Below are 19,908 nucleotides of genomic sequence, written 5' to 3' on the forward strand. Positions count from 1 at the left end.
TTTTTTGAGATGGAGTCTTACTCTGTCACCCAGGCTGGAGTGCAGTGATGCAATCTCGGCTCACTGCAACCTCTGCTTCCCGGGTTCAAGCGATTCTCCTGCCTCAGCCTCCCGAGTAGCTGGGATTACAGGTGCCCACCACCATGCCCAGCTAATTTTTGTATTTTTAGTAGAGACAGGGTTTCACCATCTTGGTCAGACTGGTCTCAAACTCCTGATCTCAGGTGGTCTGCCCGCCTCAGCCTCCCAAAGTGCTGAGATTACAAGTGTGAGCCACCACGCCCAGCCTCTAAAAGTCTTAAAGATAAAGTTTTACATACTTGAAGGTACTTAGTCAGAAAATCATAACACTTTATATTTCTTTGTGTGGACCAATTGAATTACATGATCATAACTAAAAACATGAATTTTCTTACCTCTATGCTGTGAAAATCAGGGACTGTTTCTTTAATAATGGACAGAAAGACCATGTCTTAGACAAAGGGGAAAGTGGAGGATAAGAAATATCTCACGTCCATTTCTTTATCACTAGGTGTATGTATGTATGCATACGTGTTATTTTTGGTGACACAGATGTTCTCTGTTTACATTAGATTTGTCCAAACTGTTGGCAGTCAGGCGAGGTGATTCACACCTGTAATCCCAGCACATTGGGAGGCCAAGGCCAGAGGCTCATTTGAGCCCCGAGGTTTGAGACTAGCCAGAGTAACATGATGAAACCTCATTGCTACAAAAAAAATACAAAAATTGGCTGAGTGTAGTGGCATGTGCCTGCAGTCCCAGCTACTGGGAGGCTGAGGTGGGGGAATCACTTGAACCCAGGTCAAGGCTTCTGAACCATGATTGCTCCCACTGTGCTCCAGCTAGGAAGGAAAAAAAAAAATGTTGGGAGGAAAGGACAGGGGAGCTACAGGGGATGGAGGAAAAAAAGCAGAGTTGGGTAGTGGAGACCCATCCTTAGGACTCAACCATGTCATTCTGCCAGCACCCAGGTGACATTTCATATATTTGAGGAAGAAAGGGAGGAAGCATGTACTCTCAAAGTGTGAGGAGTCAACATCTGTAATTCCAACTACGTGAAAGCCGCTTGAAGAACCAGAGCATTGACCTATTCATGATTTTTGCAGAGGCACTCATTCGGATCACCCCTCCAAGCAGGCTGGTGTAAGAGCCTCTCAGTATCTACACCAAAGCCCATCTCTCTTGTGGTTTTGAAATTCTTTACTTGTTTGCAGTAGCTCCAATGAACCCTCATGAAGTGATAAACATTTAGTTTATTTGTGGAAATGGCCCAGAGGAAAAAGCTGGTATTAGAACTGAAGATGTCTAATGAAGTATATTTTTCTTAGCCAGAAATTTTGGATGAATGAATGAGTGGAGAAAAGTAAGTGCCTTAGGTAGGGCTCAATATTTGTCCTTCAATTACTTTTTAGGTTGTGATCCTTGGTACACGCCACATTCTGTTCAGACTGCCTCTTCTCTGCTAAAAACATGCCTGTGCAGGGGCAGTTCCCACACTAGTAGCAGGTACGCTCTCACACATTTATGCCTTTGTATAAATTAGAGAAAATCCTAATTGTTCATGTTTTGAATAGGGAATATATTTGAATAGATCAAAAATCAAGAAAATAGAAAGAGGTACACATTGAGAAGTCTTCCTCTTAGACCAGTCCTGATCACCAAATTTCCCCACTCCCACCCTCTATAGCGAATCACCTTTAAAAGATTCTTCTGTATCTTTCTAGTGTTTCTTCATGCAGATATAAGAAAATCCAAATATATATTTATATTCTCTCCCCTGTTTATTATACAATGTTCTGTATGTTGCTTTTTTCAATTGACAGTATATCCTGGAGATCTCTGAATATCAATATATGAAAAGCTGCCTCATTTTTTAAATAGTTTCATAGTATCCCATTATGGGAGAGTGCCATAGGTTATATAATCAATTGTTCCAATCTTTTGTTTTTGCAGACTATGGTACAATTGTAACCATGTGCATGTCATGTTTATATCTGTGGGTACAGCTATATGACAAATTCCCACACATAGGATTCCTGTGCCATAGGTCAAGTGTCTGTATTACTTTGATATAAATTGCCAAATTATCCCCCATAATAATTGTGCTCTCTTGCACTCCCATTAGCAATATAGGAGTCCCTATTTCCCCATTGCCTAACCATATTTTTAGATTAGGTATTTATCTTTCCTTTGGATTATCTTAAATAGAAAATGTCAGGGAGGAAGTCTTTTTTTGCTCCTATACACTAAGATTGCTTATAAAAAATGGTGAAAAAATAGGAAACTAATTTTGGAAAATGTATTGGGTCACTGAATCAAATGCCCAATGATAATTTTATGTGTCATTTACTTTTACAAAAGTATACATTTTTACCCATAATGAAGAGGATACTAATTCAAGAAAGTATCATAGAAAATTAGATATTTTTTCTACTCTGAAGCAGTCACTGATTGTCAGTGGATTCTATACACTAAATTATTTCAGAATTCATATACCTGAAAATTGTCAAATATATAAACTCTAATTATTGGAGTATTGATATTTAGAAAAAGGATCTGCAAAGTATTTGTGTCAATTTTTCCCAGTCATTTACATATCAAAAAAGTACTCATAATGGAACCAAATTATTTTCATCTCCAACTTGAACAGCTTTTTGATATTTCAGGTTGAAACCAAGATAAGCCTGTGCATTGAGGCTGAAGAATTGTACTTTTTCCAAATATAACAGTTTTGAAAACTAAGTTATGAATTGTAGTAGCTAAGTTCCATCCAGTTTCGACTCCCATTTTTTGACACAGATCAGAATGAAAAACCCAGAAGCCAATATCCAAGCTTTACCGCAGAACTTTCCACTGTTCAGGCAGTAGTTGAGGACTGAGACAGACGTTCTGAATGACAACTTTATGGTGACAACTGAGTGTTAATGTCATCTGATAACATGTCTGTAGCTTTTTTGGAAATAATCTAGGATGATAGAATGGGAGGTATCTCTTCTAAAATAAGTATTTAGCCTAATTGCTGAAATACTTTATATTTTAAAGACTGGTATGACTGCTTTTTTTTCATTTATCTAGTTTATAACTTCATGTACTGTGAATTCAGCCTAAAATTGACATTTAAATTTTGTACCTAAATTCATAGGTTTAGTGTTTTGAAGAAAACAATGACTTTCCAGTAAATAAAATAATCTTTTTACATTTTCTTTTGTTCAGCCTTGAGTTTGTTTTGAGAGCTTTAGTTTTGATAAAAAAAGAGAAATGTAATTTTAAAATTTGGGAGAATTGTAAAACACCATTGTATTTTTTCAGATATGTTTTAAAATTTATTTTGTACAATATGTTTATAGATATGAGGCTTCATTTTGTTGAATTCATCCTACACACACACTTCTTTTTAGCTGAAATTAATAGAAAGCCAGTTCTAAATTAACGTAGGTAATACATAATCTAATCAACTGGATGAATACCTTGGTTGCAAGTCTTGTTCTGACCGAGCTAAGTGACAAGAATCTCAATCTACTGACCTTCCAGCATCTAGGCGGAGCTCCCAGGACAAGCAGGGAACAGGAAGCAGGAAATAGCAGGAAAAGGTCCTTTAGTTCCCAGGTGTAGAATGTCTCTGCATTCATGGAAACAATGCTCAGCTGCCTCTGTATTGAACCATACTGATGCCTGCCACCATACTGTTCATTGTAGATACAAATCATTATGTTAAAAGTTACAGTAGGTTAGAAATTGCAACCACCTCTTTCAAAAAAGTGATTACCACAATTTTGAAAGGAAGAGAAATACAGATTGTAATTTTTTTGCTATACCAGCAAAGAAAATTAAATATTTAAAATATTATGAAGATGCTTCTGACTAGCTATGTGTGACCTTCAGAGTTTCATTTTCAAAACAAAGTATTAATCTAGATCAGTGTTTCTCTAAATTTTTGTTCTCAACACCCTTTTATACTCTTAAAATCATTGAGGACACCAAATTTTCTTCATGTATGTTATATTGATTGATATTTATGATGTTACAAGTTAAAACTAATCATTTCATAAAAAATATTTATTAATTTTCATGAAACCCATTAAATGTTAACATAAATGATATATTTTATGAAAAAAATATATTTTCCAAAACAAAAAAATTATTTAGTGAGGAAAATGGCATTGTTTTACATTTTTACAAATCTCTTTATTTAATGTCTGGTTTAATAGAAGACGGCTAAAACTCATATCAGCTTCTGCATTCAATCTGTTGTACTATGTTGTTTTGGTTGAAGCATATCTAAAAACTCTAGCCTCACAAAAAAATGTAGAATGTTAATCGTCTTTTCAGATAATTGCAAATATTCTTTGATACTACATCAAAACTCTCCCATTGGCAGTTTTGTAAAGATTAGTTGCAATGTGGAATCTGAAACCATATTAATGAACTTTTCAGACACTCTTACATTAAAATATGTTGTCTCTCTTGTACTTTGCATAGATGTTTTACATATGCATGGTTTTGTAACATCAGACATTGGCCATTAGGAGTTACTAGTTTACCAATTACAAGGATCTTCTCAATATTGCCTTATTTAATTATATAATATAAAAAAACTACATTCATTAATATCACCACCAATCTTTTGTCACATGGAATATTAAAAAGACATGTACCTAAGCTCAAGATATATTCAAAATTTATAATTTCTCTGCTGCTTTAACAGGGATATCTTAAGGGAAACTCATGAAGCATGATCCATAAAAGAAAAAAAAATGCTGGACCTTATTAAAATTAAAAACTTTTACTCTGCAAAAGACCCTGTTAAGAGGATGAAAAGACAACAGCCGGGTGCAGTGGTTCACGTCTATAATCCCAGCACTTTGGGAGGCCAAGGCAGGCAGATCACTTTCAGCTCAGGAGTTAAGGACCAGCCTGGGCAACGTGGCAAAACTCCATCTCTACAAAAAAAAAAAAAAAAAAAAATACAAAAATTAGCCAGGCATGGTGACATGCACCTGTGGTCCCAGCTAGTCTGCAGGCTGAGGCTGTAGAATCCCTTAAACCTGGGAGGAAGAGGTTGCAGTGAGCCAAGATTGCACCACTGCATACTAGCCTGGGCAACAAAGTGAGACCCTATCTCAAAAAAAAAAAAAAAGCATTCGTATCTAGAATATATAGAGAATTCTCAAAACTCAATGGTAAAAAAATCAATAATCCAAATAGAAAATGGACAAAAGACAGAGACAGAAATTTTACTGAAGGGTATATGCAGATGACAGATAGGCACATGGAAAGATGTTCAATATCATTAGCCACTAGGGAAATGCAAGTCAAACCACAGTGAGATATCACTAAACCCTATCTGAATGGCTAAAATGTTTAAAAAAAAAAAAAAAAAAAAGAGAGAGAGAGAGACACACCTAATTCTGTCAAGGATGAAGAGAAACTGCTGGTAGAAACGGAATGTAGAGCCACTCTAAAAGAGAGTTTGGCAGTTTCTTTTTTCTTTTTTTTTTTCTTTGAGATGGAGTTTCACTCTTGTTGCCCAGGCCGGAGTGCAATGGCACGATCTAAGCTCCTGCAACCTCTGCCTTCCAGGTTCAAGCGAGTCTCTCCTGCCTCAGCCTCCTGAGTAACTAGGATTGCAGGTGTGTACCACCAGATGGGGTTTCACCATGTTGGTTAGGCTGGTCTCGAACCCCTGACCTCAGGCGATCCACCCACCTCGGCCTCCAATAGTGCTGTGATTACAGGTGTGAGCCACCCTGCCTGGCCAGCAGTTTCTTATAAAACTAAATATGCAGTTTCCATAAGACCTAGCAGTTGCACTCTTGAGCACGTATCCCAGAGAAGTGAAAATTACGTTCATGCAAAAACCCGTACATTGCTCTTTCCCTGGGGTCCCAGTGTCCTGGCAGCTTCCTGAATATTTGGCACAGCAATGAGCTAAAGCCCCTGAAAAAGGTGAACTTGGGAAACTGTGGATTGCCAAGACTCAAGGAAGGACTGAGGTGTCATTTACTTTGAATGAAGATCTTGCAAATATTCATGATATTGGCGGAAAAGCAGCTTCAGTCAGTGCTCATAAAGAACATCCATTTGTCTTGCAAAGTGATGGAGGACATATATGAACAATATTTACTGAGAGCTCATCAGATAAGCTGTCTTTGGAAGGAATAGTGGTAAAAAGAGCTGAATGCCAACAGACTGCCAGTGAAAAGTACATGAGATTAAAAAGATTGCAAATAGAAGAATCTTCCAAATCTGTAAGGCTATCACAACAACTGGACAAAGTTGTAACAGCCAGTTTCGAACCTGTTGCTAATCATCAGTACGATACTGAATATGAAAGGAAAGAGAAAGCAGATGGAAAACAAGCTCCAGCTAATAAACAACACGTTTCAGACATGCTATTTTCCGCCTTTAGAAACAACAATATTATCATCTTAAGGACTTGGTGGACGTCACAAAACAACCTGTGGTATACCTGAGGGAACTCTTAAATTGGTGTTCAGAATGTAAAAGAGATCCACAAAAACACATGGGAGCTGAAGCCAGAGTACAGACATCATCAAGGAGAAGAAATGAGTGATTAAGACGGCTCCTGGCCAGCATATTAGTGAAACAACAGCGATGCTAAGCAAAATGCGTTGATACTGGAAGGCTTGAACACTGTACGTTAATAGGGGCTAAGTGGCAATACTTTCCTTTCTCTTGGTAAATTTTCTAAACCTCTAACTATTGTAAAGTTTCTTCAGTGTTTTTTGAGGAGAAAGAACAAATTTATTTATAGACTTAACTTGTATTAAACCAGGTTATTCACAATGGAATAAGGGTTGGAGGATTAAGAAGATTTCTCTTAAATATTAGCTTTTAGCATGTAAAATTAGGAAACAGTTTTTAAATTAGGACTCTGCCCTTGCTGTATCTCTGAGGGGCTGAGGTAGTACAGAATCAGAGAGAATAGTATAGCAAGAAAAAAACAGTCAACTACAGAAACTCTTAAAAGGAATAAAAAGCCAAAGTTCCTTATTTTGAGGAAAAAAATTTTAAAAACCCTGTACCTTAACACTCACAGTAGTTTCCCCTGTAATAGCCAAACCCCGGAGACAACTCAGATGTTCTTCAATATGAGTGGTCAAACCAACCATGATACATCCATACCAGAGACTACTACTCAGCAATGAAAGGAAACAAGTCATTGATACACACAACCATCTGGGTGAATCTCCAGAGAACTGTGCTGAGTGAAAAAAACCAATCTCAAAAGATTGCATACTATTATTACTCCATTTGGATAACATTCTTGAAATGATAGAATTGTAGAGATGGATAACAGATTAATGGTTGCTAGGGGTTAGGAATGGGAAGGGGAGAGAAGGGAAATATGAGTAGAAGAGGACATCAAAAGGGATCCTTGTGGTGCTAAACCTGTTCTGTATCTTGACTGGTGATAAATACACAAACCTACACGTTACTCAATTGCACAGAGCTAAATGCACGCAAATTAGTATATGTGAAACTGGGGAAATAAAATAATATTGGTAGATTATATCAACATCAAAAAAAATTGTGCCATTTCATATTCCCACCAGCTTTATATGAGGGTTTTAATTTCTTCACATCCTCACCCCAACACTTATTATTGTCAGTCTTTTTCATTACAGTCATTTTAATAGTGTATAGTGGTATGCCATGGTGGTTTTAACTAGCATTTCCCTAATGGCTAAGGATGTTGAGCATTTTCTATGTCCTTACCTACTTATATATCTCCTTTAGCAAAATATTTATTTAAATCCTTTGCACATTTTTAATTTATTTGTATTTATTTTATTTTAGTTGTAGTTCTTTATAGATTCTAGACAGAAGTCCTTCATCAGATGTATGATTTGCAAATATTTTTCCCAGTTAGTGGATTTGTTTTTGTTTTCTTCATGTCTTTTGAAGAGAAAAAATTATTTATTTTATTTATTTATTTATTTATTTGAGATGGAGTCTCACTCTGTCACCCAGGCTGAAGTGCAGTGGGGCGATCTCCACTCACTGCAACCTCCGCCTCCTGGGTTCAAGCGATTCTTGTGCCTCATCCTCCAGAGTAGCTGGGATTACAGGCATGCACCACCATGCCCAGCTAATTTTTGTATTTCTAGTAGAGACAGGGTTTCGCCATGTTGGCCAGGCTGGTCTCGAACCCCTGACCTCAGGCAATCCACCCACCTCGGCCTCCTAAAGCACTGGGATTACAGGCATGAGCCACCACACCCAGCCTGAAGAGCAAAAATTCTTATTTTGATCAAATCCGGTTTATCAAATTTTTCGTCTATGGATCATGCCCTAGTGTCCTATGTATGAAATCTTTGCCTAACCCAAGATCACAGAGAATTTCTCCTCTGTTTTCTTCTAACAGTTTTAGGGGCTTAGCTCGTACATTCAGGTCTGTAATCTTTTCTGGTTAAAGTTTTGTGTATGATATGAGGCAGGCATCTAAGTTGATTTTTTTGCATATGGATACTCAGTTTTTCAACACCGTTTTTTGAAGACGATTCTCATTGAATTGCCTTGGACCTTCATTAAAACTCAATTGGCAATAAATATAAGGGCTTGTATCTGGATTTTCTTTCTGCTCCAGTGACCTGTGTTCTATTGTTTTGCTAATACCATCCTGTCTTAATTACTGGAGGTTTATATTAATAGTAAGTTTTTTTTTAATTTAAAGAACTTTTTTTTATACTTTATAAAGGATTATAAATAGTAAGTTTTTAAATAAGTACTGTAAGTTATCCTACTTTGCTTTTGTCAAAATTGTTTTGGCTGTTCTAGATCCCTTATATTTTTATGGAAATTTTAAGATGAATTTTTTAGTTTCCTTGGATTTAGATAAGAATTGCATTGACCCTTTAGGTGAATGTGGGGAGAATTGCCATCTTAATAATCTTAATTCTTCTTTTGTTAAATGTATTCTCAACTATTTTATTCTTTTTTGGTACAGTTTTGAATGCAATTGTTTTTTTAATTTTTTTGGATTTTTCATGGCTAGGATGCAGAAATGCAGTTGTTTTCTGCATATTGATCTTGTATCCTATGACTTTGTTCAAGTTCTATTTATTTTGCACCATCAGCTTTCTTCCTGCGAATGTGTGATGGTGAAGAGTACAATGACCTTTAGGTAGTTTAGTGCCACTGTCATGATTCATGTGAAGGCACCAGCAGTTTACTCACCATTGCTTTTGTACTAACAGTGCAGATGTCAACCAGTGAAAAAAGGCAATAATCTCTGAGTGTTATCTTGATTTTGCACACCTCAGGGAAGGTTCCCAGGGTTCCCCAGTGGTCTGCAGACAACACTGAGAGAACCAGTGATCTAGATCAGAGGTCCCCAACCCCCAAGGCTACGGACTAGTACAGGTTCATGGCCTGTTAGGAACCGGCCACACAGCAGGAAGTGAGTGGCAGGCAAGCAAGTGAAGCTTCTTCTGTATTTACAGCTGCTCCCCATCGCTCGCGTTACCTCCTGAGCTTTGCCTCCTGTCAGATCAGCAGCAGCAGCAGATTCTCATAGGAGTATGAACCCTATTGTGAACTGCACATCCAAGGGATCTAGATTGTGCATTCCTTATGAGAATCTAACACCTAATGATCTGTCACTGTCTCCCATTAAACCTAGATGGGCCCATCTAGTTGCAGGAAAACAAGCTGAGGGCTCCCACTGATTTTACATTATGGTGAGATGTATAATTATTTTATTATATATTCCGATGTAATCATAATAGAAATAAAGTGCACAATAAATGTAATATGCTTGAATCATCCCAAAACCGTCCTGCCCCTCCGCGAGGTCCGTGTAAAATTGTCTTTCACAAAACGGGTCCCTGGCACCAAAAAGGTTGGGGACTGCTGATCTAGATGGTCTCTAAGCTCCCATCTAAGTGTAAAATGCTATAATTTTTAAAACCTAAGATGAACAGTGTTGACCAGATTTGTCTTTACAAAATGTACTTAAATGGTTGGTTTTCTTGGCAGTCAATATTTCTTAGGCAATTGCTGCATGTGGAACAATGTGTCTAGTCCTTTGAGAGAGATGGAAAGGAAATAGAACACTGGTCCTAGTCTCAAGAAAATGGCAAAAGAAGGCTCTCTGGGTATGCAGGTGTCTAGGAAAGGAACCCACTGTCACTGTAGGCTGATTGTATTAGACCTCAAATTTGTGTATTTTTTGTTCTACTACAAATAAACAAAATGCTTATAGTGGAGACACAATATGTATCAAAGCTCAAGGCTAGAAGTAAAACTAGGTAAAAATCTATCATTCTAGACTAGTACAACCTAATGTTATCTCATTTCCAAATGACCATAAGACGTAAAGTAATATCAAACTAATTTTACAACTTTTCAAAAGCTTTAATTTTACATTATTGTGTATAACAGACCCCTGGTTGGAAGTTTAAAATCACCACTTAACTGATACTTTGTCTACGTTTTATATATAATTCAATCTGTGTATACAATATGACGCTTACAGCTCACTGGGCACATTTACTGTAGATTTTGGCTTTTCATTTGAGAATAATGAAATATTGTTCATATATTCAAGGCAAATAAATAGTCTCAAGGCTTCAATCTGGGATTCCCCAAGTTCTGACATCCTTAATCTTTTTAGTTAGAAAAAAAAAAGGGACTAAAACACTCTTTCATGGGAAGAATGAAAAGAAATTGAGAAAGTAAAATTAATCATATACAGTACAGGGAAGGGTACAGATTAATTTAGGGATAAATGGAGTTCATAACAGTTTCAGATAAACTAGTTACAGACTAGAGTTCTGACATGAAAATAATCATACAATTTCAGAGCTGGCAGAGAATTCAGAGAGTATCTAGCTCTAGCCTAACACTTCTTCTTTGGCAGAGGAGGGAGCTAAATCTTCAAGATTTTTGACAGAGCTAGGCTAGAAACCAGCATTTCTAACTTCTCCTTCAGTATGTTCCGTCCTTCCATATCTGCATTGAATGGAACTTTTGTGGTTTTAATACTCTCAACACCACAAATTGCATTTCCCTAGAAGACAGCCTGGCTTCTAAAACTTTAGTGAGTGAATTATTAAAATGTATGCCATTCTTATCTGGGGTTTCATAATATGGTTAGTAACCCAGCCATCCTGACTTTGTCTTTCTATTTTGCTTTATGCCTCAACTATGAGTAATTGTGAAGTTTTATTTTCTAATGAATTTCTGTTATTAAATATTAAAATCACCTCAACTATATTTACTCATAAGTCAGTGAGAGCATCAACGTTATTCTACTTTATTCTTTTTTTCCCGAAACACACATATGATATTACTTTGCTCATGCTGCATACCATATCTTTGTTGGCTCATTGTTTCCATCTACACTCAGTATAATTGTGACCACATGACAAACTTTACAATAAAGAACTCAAGTTTCTTCAGAATTTATATAGTAGATCATTAAATCAGCTGCATGCTTTCAAATATGCCATTTGTTTTTCCTTTTTCCTATTCATCGTCACCTACATCACTGATAAGATTTTGGGATCCACTACCTAAATCTATATGTGGGGATCTCTGCTATTCCATTTTATCTTGTTTTGTTCTGCTTTGGTTTTGCCTGCCTGTTTATTTTAAATAGGCACTAGCATGTCTGACCACAGAGACTGATGATTAAAATCAACTATAAAACGTTTCCATTCGGTTTTGGGACTTATTGTCTGTCCAGGTCCGAGCACCCCATTTCTATGATGGGAGCTCTGACCCAGACACACTGTGCTTGTACGTTGTTATGACAAAATGTAGGACTCCACTCACAACACATGGAAAATCTTTTCTCCATTCCAGGAAAGCCAGGGTTCTTTCTTTCTAGCATGAATCTTCTCTCCATTATGAATTAAACCTTAAAGTATTGACACATACAATCAGCACAAACCTTGCAGTTTCAATATTGAGGCTATCTAATTTTTCTTCTTTAAAGTTCTATTTTCCTCTATGCAATGATCCTTTGGTTGTATGCTTACAAAATAAATAAAGCTTCAAGTCCCTCACTTTTGAATTGGTACTTTTACAGCAAAGAGAGTTGTTAAAAAGAGATATTCCTCTTGATTCCCAGCCTTCAGGTGACTGAGACTCTCAGGGGTGATAAGCCCATATCTTGGGTGAACAATCTGTCCTCAAAGGAAAAAATTTTCATGGCTCTGGAACTTTGGCTTTAAAAAGTTCTTTTTTCTCCTTGTTTCCTCTCATCCACCTTGTTGTTATTAACATCTATGTATTTCAGATTCTAAAAAGTGAAGACCTCAGCAGAGACTGAAACACTGAATATTCAATAGTGAAAGATGTGGTTAGCGAGTATCAACAATTCCATCTCTTTCCATCTAAATGCGGTTTAGCAAGAAGCAGTCCCTCAGAATCCATCTCCTACGGGAACTAATGTTTATGATTTGCTCTAGATCAGGCCCTGCTCTAGGTGCTTTTCATGTATGAACCCATTTAATACATCAGCCATATGCATGGGCACTCTCTTTATCTGCAGTTTTCCGTGAGGAACAGTTAACGTGTCTAAGTCATGACAGGAGACAAAGCCGCCGAGCCTGTTCTCTTTACTGTTAAGTCATACCATCCTCTTCTGTGGAGTGCCCAGGGAAGATTGCTTAGAGCTTCTTGAGAAGCCATTATTTCTGCTTATCTTCTAGGATGAGTTCCTAGAGAGTGGGGTCTTTTGTTCTTGTGTGGCCTGCCACCACCCTGCACCTGCTGACCTGGACCATGGGTGACCATAACCATGAACCATCAATAGTTATTGCTCACCCTTCCATATTCTGACTTCTGCTAAGCCTTTCCTCTGGACTCTCTCTTCTCTGGCCCACAGTAATCCTCTGTGATAGCTACCAGAATGATCTTCATTTTATAGAAGAGAAAACTAACAGGCACAGAGGTTAACAAACACGTCAATGTCACAAGATCAGGAAGATAGCAGAGCTTGGGGTCAGTCTGCCCCAAGGAGTCCAGCTTCAGGGCCCATGCTCTGAGCTACTATGCCAAGCCAGCTGTCTTGATTAAAAGGAGGGCTTTTCCATCCCCCCAGCTCATGGAGGGCTCCCAAGGCCAGAGTCAAAACCATTTATGGAATTTCTGTTCTACTCTGCATTTGTCATACATCCTGAATTCTTGGACTGGTCAGGAGGCAAGAAGAGCCTGTTCAAAGGAAAAAGTGTATGGATAGGGGATAGGGAGACACCATAGCTTTTACGACATTTGTATGAACGCTCTGTCTCAATCCTGAAGCAATTAATGCATAACAGAAGAACAAAATCTATTCTTGGTCACACGCAGTGACTTTATTTTGTAGTATCTGATTTGAGATCTGCAGTGGTCAGAGAGCATGTTCTCATAAATGGCCTGTCCTGGGCATCACAAGCTTTATAATCATCTCAGTCTGTGCTGTTGGAAGATGTTTTTGTTTGCTACTAAGTCAACTATGTACCAACTTTTACATCCCAGTCCCTCCCCAAGGAAGAAAGAAAACCTCAGAACCTCAGTTTTTAAAGCCTGACACCTGGTCAGTCATGTCCAATTCTAAGTAACCCTGTAATAATTCATATTGAAGGAAAAAGAAGATTTTCTTTGCTTTGAGGTTTGCAGCTATTACAGACCATACTTGTAAATCCCTCATTTCTGTCTAGGATGGGCAGGAGATGAAGGAGAGGAAAAAAATCCCTTGGCCTCACAGGATGGGATGAGAGGAAAATTAGCACAAAGTTTTTCTTTGTACCATTTGTACCATATTAAGATGCCATGACAATAACAAAAATAACGTACAAGTAATAGGATTAAGTAGCAGGGGATATTAACATCTGGAATGGATAAAGAGGCTTAAGTTCATTATATTTTCATGGTTGTGTATAAATGGTCCGTTTCAGTTTGTGATTACAAATTGTAGCAATTCAAAATAACATTTGTGTGGTGTATGTTCAGTTTGCAGAATTCTTTCATATGCATTATCCCATTTGAGCCCCCCAAATGAGCATCATATCCTTGTGACAGGTATGAGGTTTGTAAATTTAACAAATACACAAACACAGACTTAAAACAGGGAACTGGCTTACCCAAGATCACAGTTAGCAATAGGTCAATCTTGTACTTGAACCTAAGTCTTATAGGTTCACAACCCGTCTTGAATATAGGTGAGAATGACTTTATTTTGTAGTGCTAAGCTGGTGAGGCCTGGGGCAGTAGAACATCTCTTATTGTACTGTGACTTTATGTGCTGATGTCTTTAGGGACTGATGTCTTTGGGTGAGAATGTAAGGGGATGCAGGCTACATGGCCCCAAACATTACGGTTTTTTATTTATTTATTTATTTATTTATTTATTTATTTATTTATTTATTTTTTGAGGTGGAATTTCACTCTTGTTGCCCAGGCTGGAGTACAATGGCATGATCTCGGCTCACTGCAACCTTTGCCTCCCAGGTTCAAGTGACTCTCCTGCCTCAGCCTCCCGAGTAGCTGGGATTACAGGTGCATGCCACCACACCTGGCTAATTTTTGTGTTTTTAGTAGAGACAGAGTTTCACCACATTGGCCAGGCTGGTCTCGAACTCCTGGCCTCAAGTGATCAATCCACCTCGGCCTCCCAAAGTGCTGGGATTACAGGTGAGANTGTAAGGGGAGGCAGGCTACATGGCCCCAAACTTTTTTTATTTATTTATTTATTTATTTATTTATTTATTTATTTATTTATTTATTTTTTGAGGTGGAATTTCACTCTTGTTGCCCAGGCTGGAGTACAATGGCATGATCTCGGCTCACTGCAACCTTTGCCTCCCAGGTTCAAGTGACTCTCCTGCCTCAGCCTCCCGAGTAGCTGGGATTACAGGTGCATGCCACCACACCTGGCTAATTTTGTGTTTTAGTAGAGACAGAGTTTCACCACATTGGCCAGGCTGGTCTCGAACTCCTGGCCTCAAGTGATCAATCCACCTCGGCCTCCCAAAGTGCTGGGATTACAGGTGAGAGCCCCCGCACCTAGTCCAAGATTTTTTATTTCTTATGACTATATTTTATACCTTTTTCTGCTCCTCCTGTTCCATCTGACTGTCAGCTGTCATTTTTGCTGACCATGGTGCCTCTAGAGAAGTGATCCTCAAAGTATGGTTGGTGAAGCAGCAGCATCAACATCACCTGAGAACTTGCTAGAAATGCAAATTCTCAGGCCCTGCCCCAGACCTACTGAATCAGAAACTCTGGGGATGGGGCCCAGCCATCTGTGTTTCAATCAGCCCTCCAGGTGATTCTGCAGCTGCTAAGTCTTGGGAGCCGCTGCTGCACAGCAACGATTCCCAACCTTGGCTGTCCTTGGGAATCCCTCGAGGAGCCTCAAAGACTACTAATGCTTATGTCCCAACTCTAAAGATTCTAATTTCATTGGTCTAGGACACAGTTTTTTAATCTCAGCACCAGTGGTATTTTGGGCGGGGTGATTATTTGTTGGGGAAGGCGGGTCTGTCCTGTATATGGCAAAATGTTTAGCAGCATCCCAAGCCTCTACCCCTAGATGCCAGTAGCACACCCACCCCCAGCTGTAATAACTAAAAATATCTAAGACATTGCCAAGTGTCCCCTGTGGTGGTGAGGGGAAGGAGGATGGCAAAATTGCCCCCTGGTTGATAAGCACTGGCCTAGGGTGATGGCCAAGGCACTGGGATATGTAAGAGCTCCCCACATCATTCTAATATACAGGCAACACTGAGAACTATGCCTCTGGAGAGTCTCTATTAATGAACGGCTCTGGATGTGCAATGGGCTAGAGCACAATAAGAGCTAGGCTTCACACCACTGGTGTAAAGTGAGAATCAATCCTCCTGTAGTGAAGACTTAGGCAGTTTGCTGAGGACTAAAGCACATGAGCTTTAGGGCATAAATTTCACAACTATTTGGCTCCTTACTTTCTGGTTGTCAGGTATGTTCCAGAAAACTAATGTAAACAAGTATGTTCCCCATACTTAAGAGGTCCCAGCCAAGTAAGATCTTGCATTGCACTAAATATAGTGGTGAATGTACATCCTGCATTTGGCTCTATTCATTCTACAAACAGGGTGCATATCAATGTATCATACAGTACAAGTTTTTACCTAAATCTGTTTTTGACAGGTTAAAAAGTGCAGCCTGTCAATTTTATGATGTTGATTTTGATACAGTCCAAATCAACCACACAAATGCAAAATTTCTATATTAATCTATGCCGTTTAGAAGCGCTTTCATTTTCAGGTGGGGATCAGGGGCTTTAACTATATTTCAACTATAGAAAACTCCCCTGAGTTAGAACAAAGGCATGCAAAATCCTGGCTCAGCAGATTGCCTTCTGTGTCTCCATGATTCTTTCTGTGGTGTTCTTCTGTGATCTGCTTGAGAAGAGGAGAACATGACGTACATTTAGACCACAGGATGTGCCTCACCTCCAACGGCCTGCCCTGCAGCTCTTAGGAAGGTGGGCAGACTCATCACAGCCCAGAGTGAGATGTCTCCAAGCAAAGAGTGAATGGCAGCCTCTCTTCAGCCTAGACTCTTAAATAGCACAGTATTCTCCCACTTCCTCAAACAACTCCATGGCAGGTTTCTTTAAACATAAAGAGTGTTTATGTTTAAACTACTCACTACTTTGAGACACTGATAAACAACTTTCAAATAGAAAATAAATTTCAAGGTGAATGTGTTTTCAGGTTAAAATTGGTACTGTCTCATTTCAAACTATGAAAATACGATCTGATTTAAAGAGTTGGAGTCATTGATTCATCCAACACCTACTTGTGCTAGGTACTGTATAATGTCCTTGGAAATTATAAATACGAGGGTGGCAAATTATAAATATTAGGGTACATAGACTCTTTTGTAGCAAAAATAAGCTATGACTGATCTGAGGTGCCTGATTAACCCTTTGAACCAATACTACTCGTCAGGTTGTCAGACTCTTTTGGTTTTTTTTTTTTTTAATTGAATTGACAGTAGCTTGTTAACATTAATGAAATCAGTGAGTTCTTTACCATAGTCTAGGATGTATTTTCTTAAACAGTTACGTATTTATTCCTCTCCTAGTCTATTTCATTAGCATGCTTTTAAAATCAAAACTTTTGATTAAGCAATAGAATTGCTCTCCAGAAAATTACTCCAGGAAAAACAGATCATAATACGTTACTAAAACATATTATTTCCATATGTTCCCACTTGTTTTCTTTTTCTAAAAAAAAAAAAAGCATATGTTTCTATGTACGTAGGATGTTTTCTCAAAGAAAACACACTTAGCAATTAACAGTGGTTGCCTTTGGGCAGGGAGTTTGGGGGCCTTGATTGGAAGGGAGACTTAACTTTTCATTATATAAGCTTTTATACAGCTTAATTTTTGCCATCTTATGTATTATATTTTAAGTGCTAGTAAATAACAGGATGCATTCCCAGTAGTCCTTCAGAAGCTCCAAGTGTTTCTGCTAAATATGAGAAAACCAGTGAGCCCCACTGTTTGCCTCCATGAGGACTCCTGATTCTGCTCCAGCAAAGCAAGCTGAAAGGAGACTTTGAATGTAGGACTGCTCCAACAATGGTTCCATGGAAGAGATTAACAAGCAGGTTCTACTTGAGGTTAGATAGTTAATGAGGGCCTCTTTGAGGAAGCCACATGCAACCAGAGAGGAAAAGGAAAAGAGGGGGACGTTGCCTATAGGCAGGGACCTAATTTCCTCCTAGCAGCATTGGACACTTACTACCCATACATCCTTTCAAAATGAAGGAGATACAAGTTAGGGAAGTCTACACAGTGATTTCACCTAATAATTTTCTCCAATGATTTCTTTCCTTCCCCTTTATCTATAATTCCCAAGAAGAATCAGTGCTCACTCCTAGGAAAAGGAAAAAGAACACCACCACCACCAACACCCCTGTTTGTCTCAAAGAAAGACAATTCCATGACCTTCTTGCTTCCCACCGATTCCATGATGTCTTTCCTCTCTGTCCTTCTTTATGCCTAACCCTAACCTAATCTAGTTAAAAGTTTAAGGAAGCATGTAAAAGGAAAAAATAGAATTGAGATTGGAAGAATCTGAGAGAATCCATGTTCAGTTGTGGTTTTTCTGGATCATTTTCTTAGCACTTGCCACTGAGACCTTCACAGGATTTCAAAGTCTCCCTTATTAAGCAAGAACATCTTTTTCTTTTCTCTCATTGTTAGATGTGTGAATTGGGAAATCCATTCATGTGGATTATCAGGGTCCTCTTAATCTCCGGAAATGAACAAACAAACAATTCAACGGTTCCAGAGCATATCCCATAACCGTGCCTACACTGTTTTAATTACATATCTGTGGTCTTTGAAGAATTATAATTCTAGGCCAGAATTCTAAATTCTTACTCTATAAAAAGTAGTTTTCAGGTTTTCTTGTTTTTATAGGGTGATTCATCCCAGAAATATTGTTTTACATCTTTACTTGCACCAAGCATTAATAACCAGCAGTCAGCAATGGCATAATTATTTGTCAGCTTCATGAAAACCATAAGAAATGAAGGCAGTGTTTGTGCAAAGAGTTTTGTGGTTGTCCTTGGACAAAAGTTTATGAGGAAATTTTGAGAAGACACCAATCGAGACTGTTTATAGTGAGATGAAGAAGAAACCAGCACAATTGGATTGGAGAAAAGGTTCTTTTCAAAACTATTTAGAAGAAAGGGAAGTAAGCTTGAAAACTAAAGAGAGAAAACTTCTGTAATGAAGTTGTATAGGGTCTTAGCCAAAAATCACAAAATGAGAGACTTCCCTGTGTAACCAAGTTCTCATTCTTTATCTACGGGGTACTGGTTTCCCAATCTCTTTCAATAGACTGGTGTTATGGATCACACTGACCATGAAATTAAACCTCACATCATCTTTTGGAAATAGTAGAAAAGAAATTCAAAGCCAGTTTAGTTATTATGGCAAAAGAACTTTTCAAAAAAAGAGAAAAGGAGTGTTTGTCAGGTTAGTAGAATACTGTTTCCTAGTGAGTTAAGTTTAAATTGAGTCACTAAGCAAAAAATTAGAAAGGAAATCAATACCATTTTCACACTTGAAAAGGCATCATATGTTCAGCAGGAACTTCCTTCCCCCTTTTAGGTAGCTGAGCTATTATTTAAGCCCATGCTCTTAGTACAATACCTAATTAGACAAATACAGAGTACTGGTAGCTATTGTTATGTGTCTGCTACCCAACACAGCCACCAGAGGGTGTCCACTCTTGCCTTGCAAACAAGATTGGAAATTGTCAACATGGAAGAACAGATTTTTCTGCAAATGATACCAACAGAGCAAGGTAATCACATTTTTCTGTATAGTAAGGGGAAGTTTGAGCCTAAATAGAGAAAAGCCACTTAAATCACATCTTAAGAAGCAGAGTCAGCCCCTTAAGCACAGAGGAAAAGGTAAGTGGCTTTAGGTGTTAGCTACCTGCCAAAATTAGTAGCTTCTACACCACTTTGTTTTTTTTCCAGTATTCTCCCTAACCTTTCATAGTTTTGGCTGCTTGTCAGGAGATAATATAATCTGCCAATTTCAGCAGTTGAAATTATTTGCTTTACCCATGGTTTAGTGAGCACAGATAAAAAACTACTGTCTGCTTCTCAGCTGAGCTGTCTCCCAAAATCCCAAACTTTTGGTACTGTTTGAAAAGTAAACTAGTTCAACCATTATGGAAAACAGTATGGCAATTCCTCAAGGATCTAGAACTAGATGTGCCATATGACCCAGCCATCCCACTACTGGGTATATACCCAAAGGATTATAAATTATTCTACTACAAAGACACATGCACACGTATGTTTATTGCGGCACTATTCACAATAGCAAAGACTTGGAATCAACCCAAATGTCCATCTGTT

At 38.2% G+C, this 19,908-nt stretch overlaps 1 protein-coding gene and 1 pseudogene across 2 annotated transcripts in view; both read left to right on the forward strand.

Annotated features, from left to right (window-relative positions):
- Positions 1-19,908, forward strand: part of EDNRA (endothelin receptor type A) — a 72,251-nt gene that overhangs the window by 22,939 nt on the left and 29,404 nt on the right. The gene's annotated exons all lie outside the window — the stretch shown is intronic.
- On the forward strand, positions 5,871-6,599 carry LOC108514037 (general transcription factor IIF subunit 2 pseudogene; annotated as a pseudogene).

The sequence above is a fragment of the Rhinopithecus bieti genome, unplaced genomic scaffold, assembly GCF_001698545.2.
Source record: "Rhinopithecus bieti isolate Rb0 unplaced genomic scaffold, ASM169854v2 scaffold_32105, whole genome shotgun sequence".
NCBI lineage: Eukaryota > Metazoa > Chordata > Mammalia > Primates > Cercopithecidae > Rhinopithecus > Rhinopithecus bieti.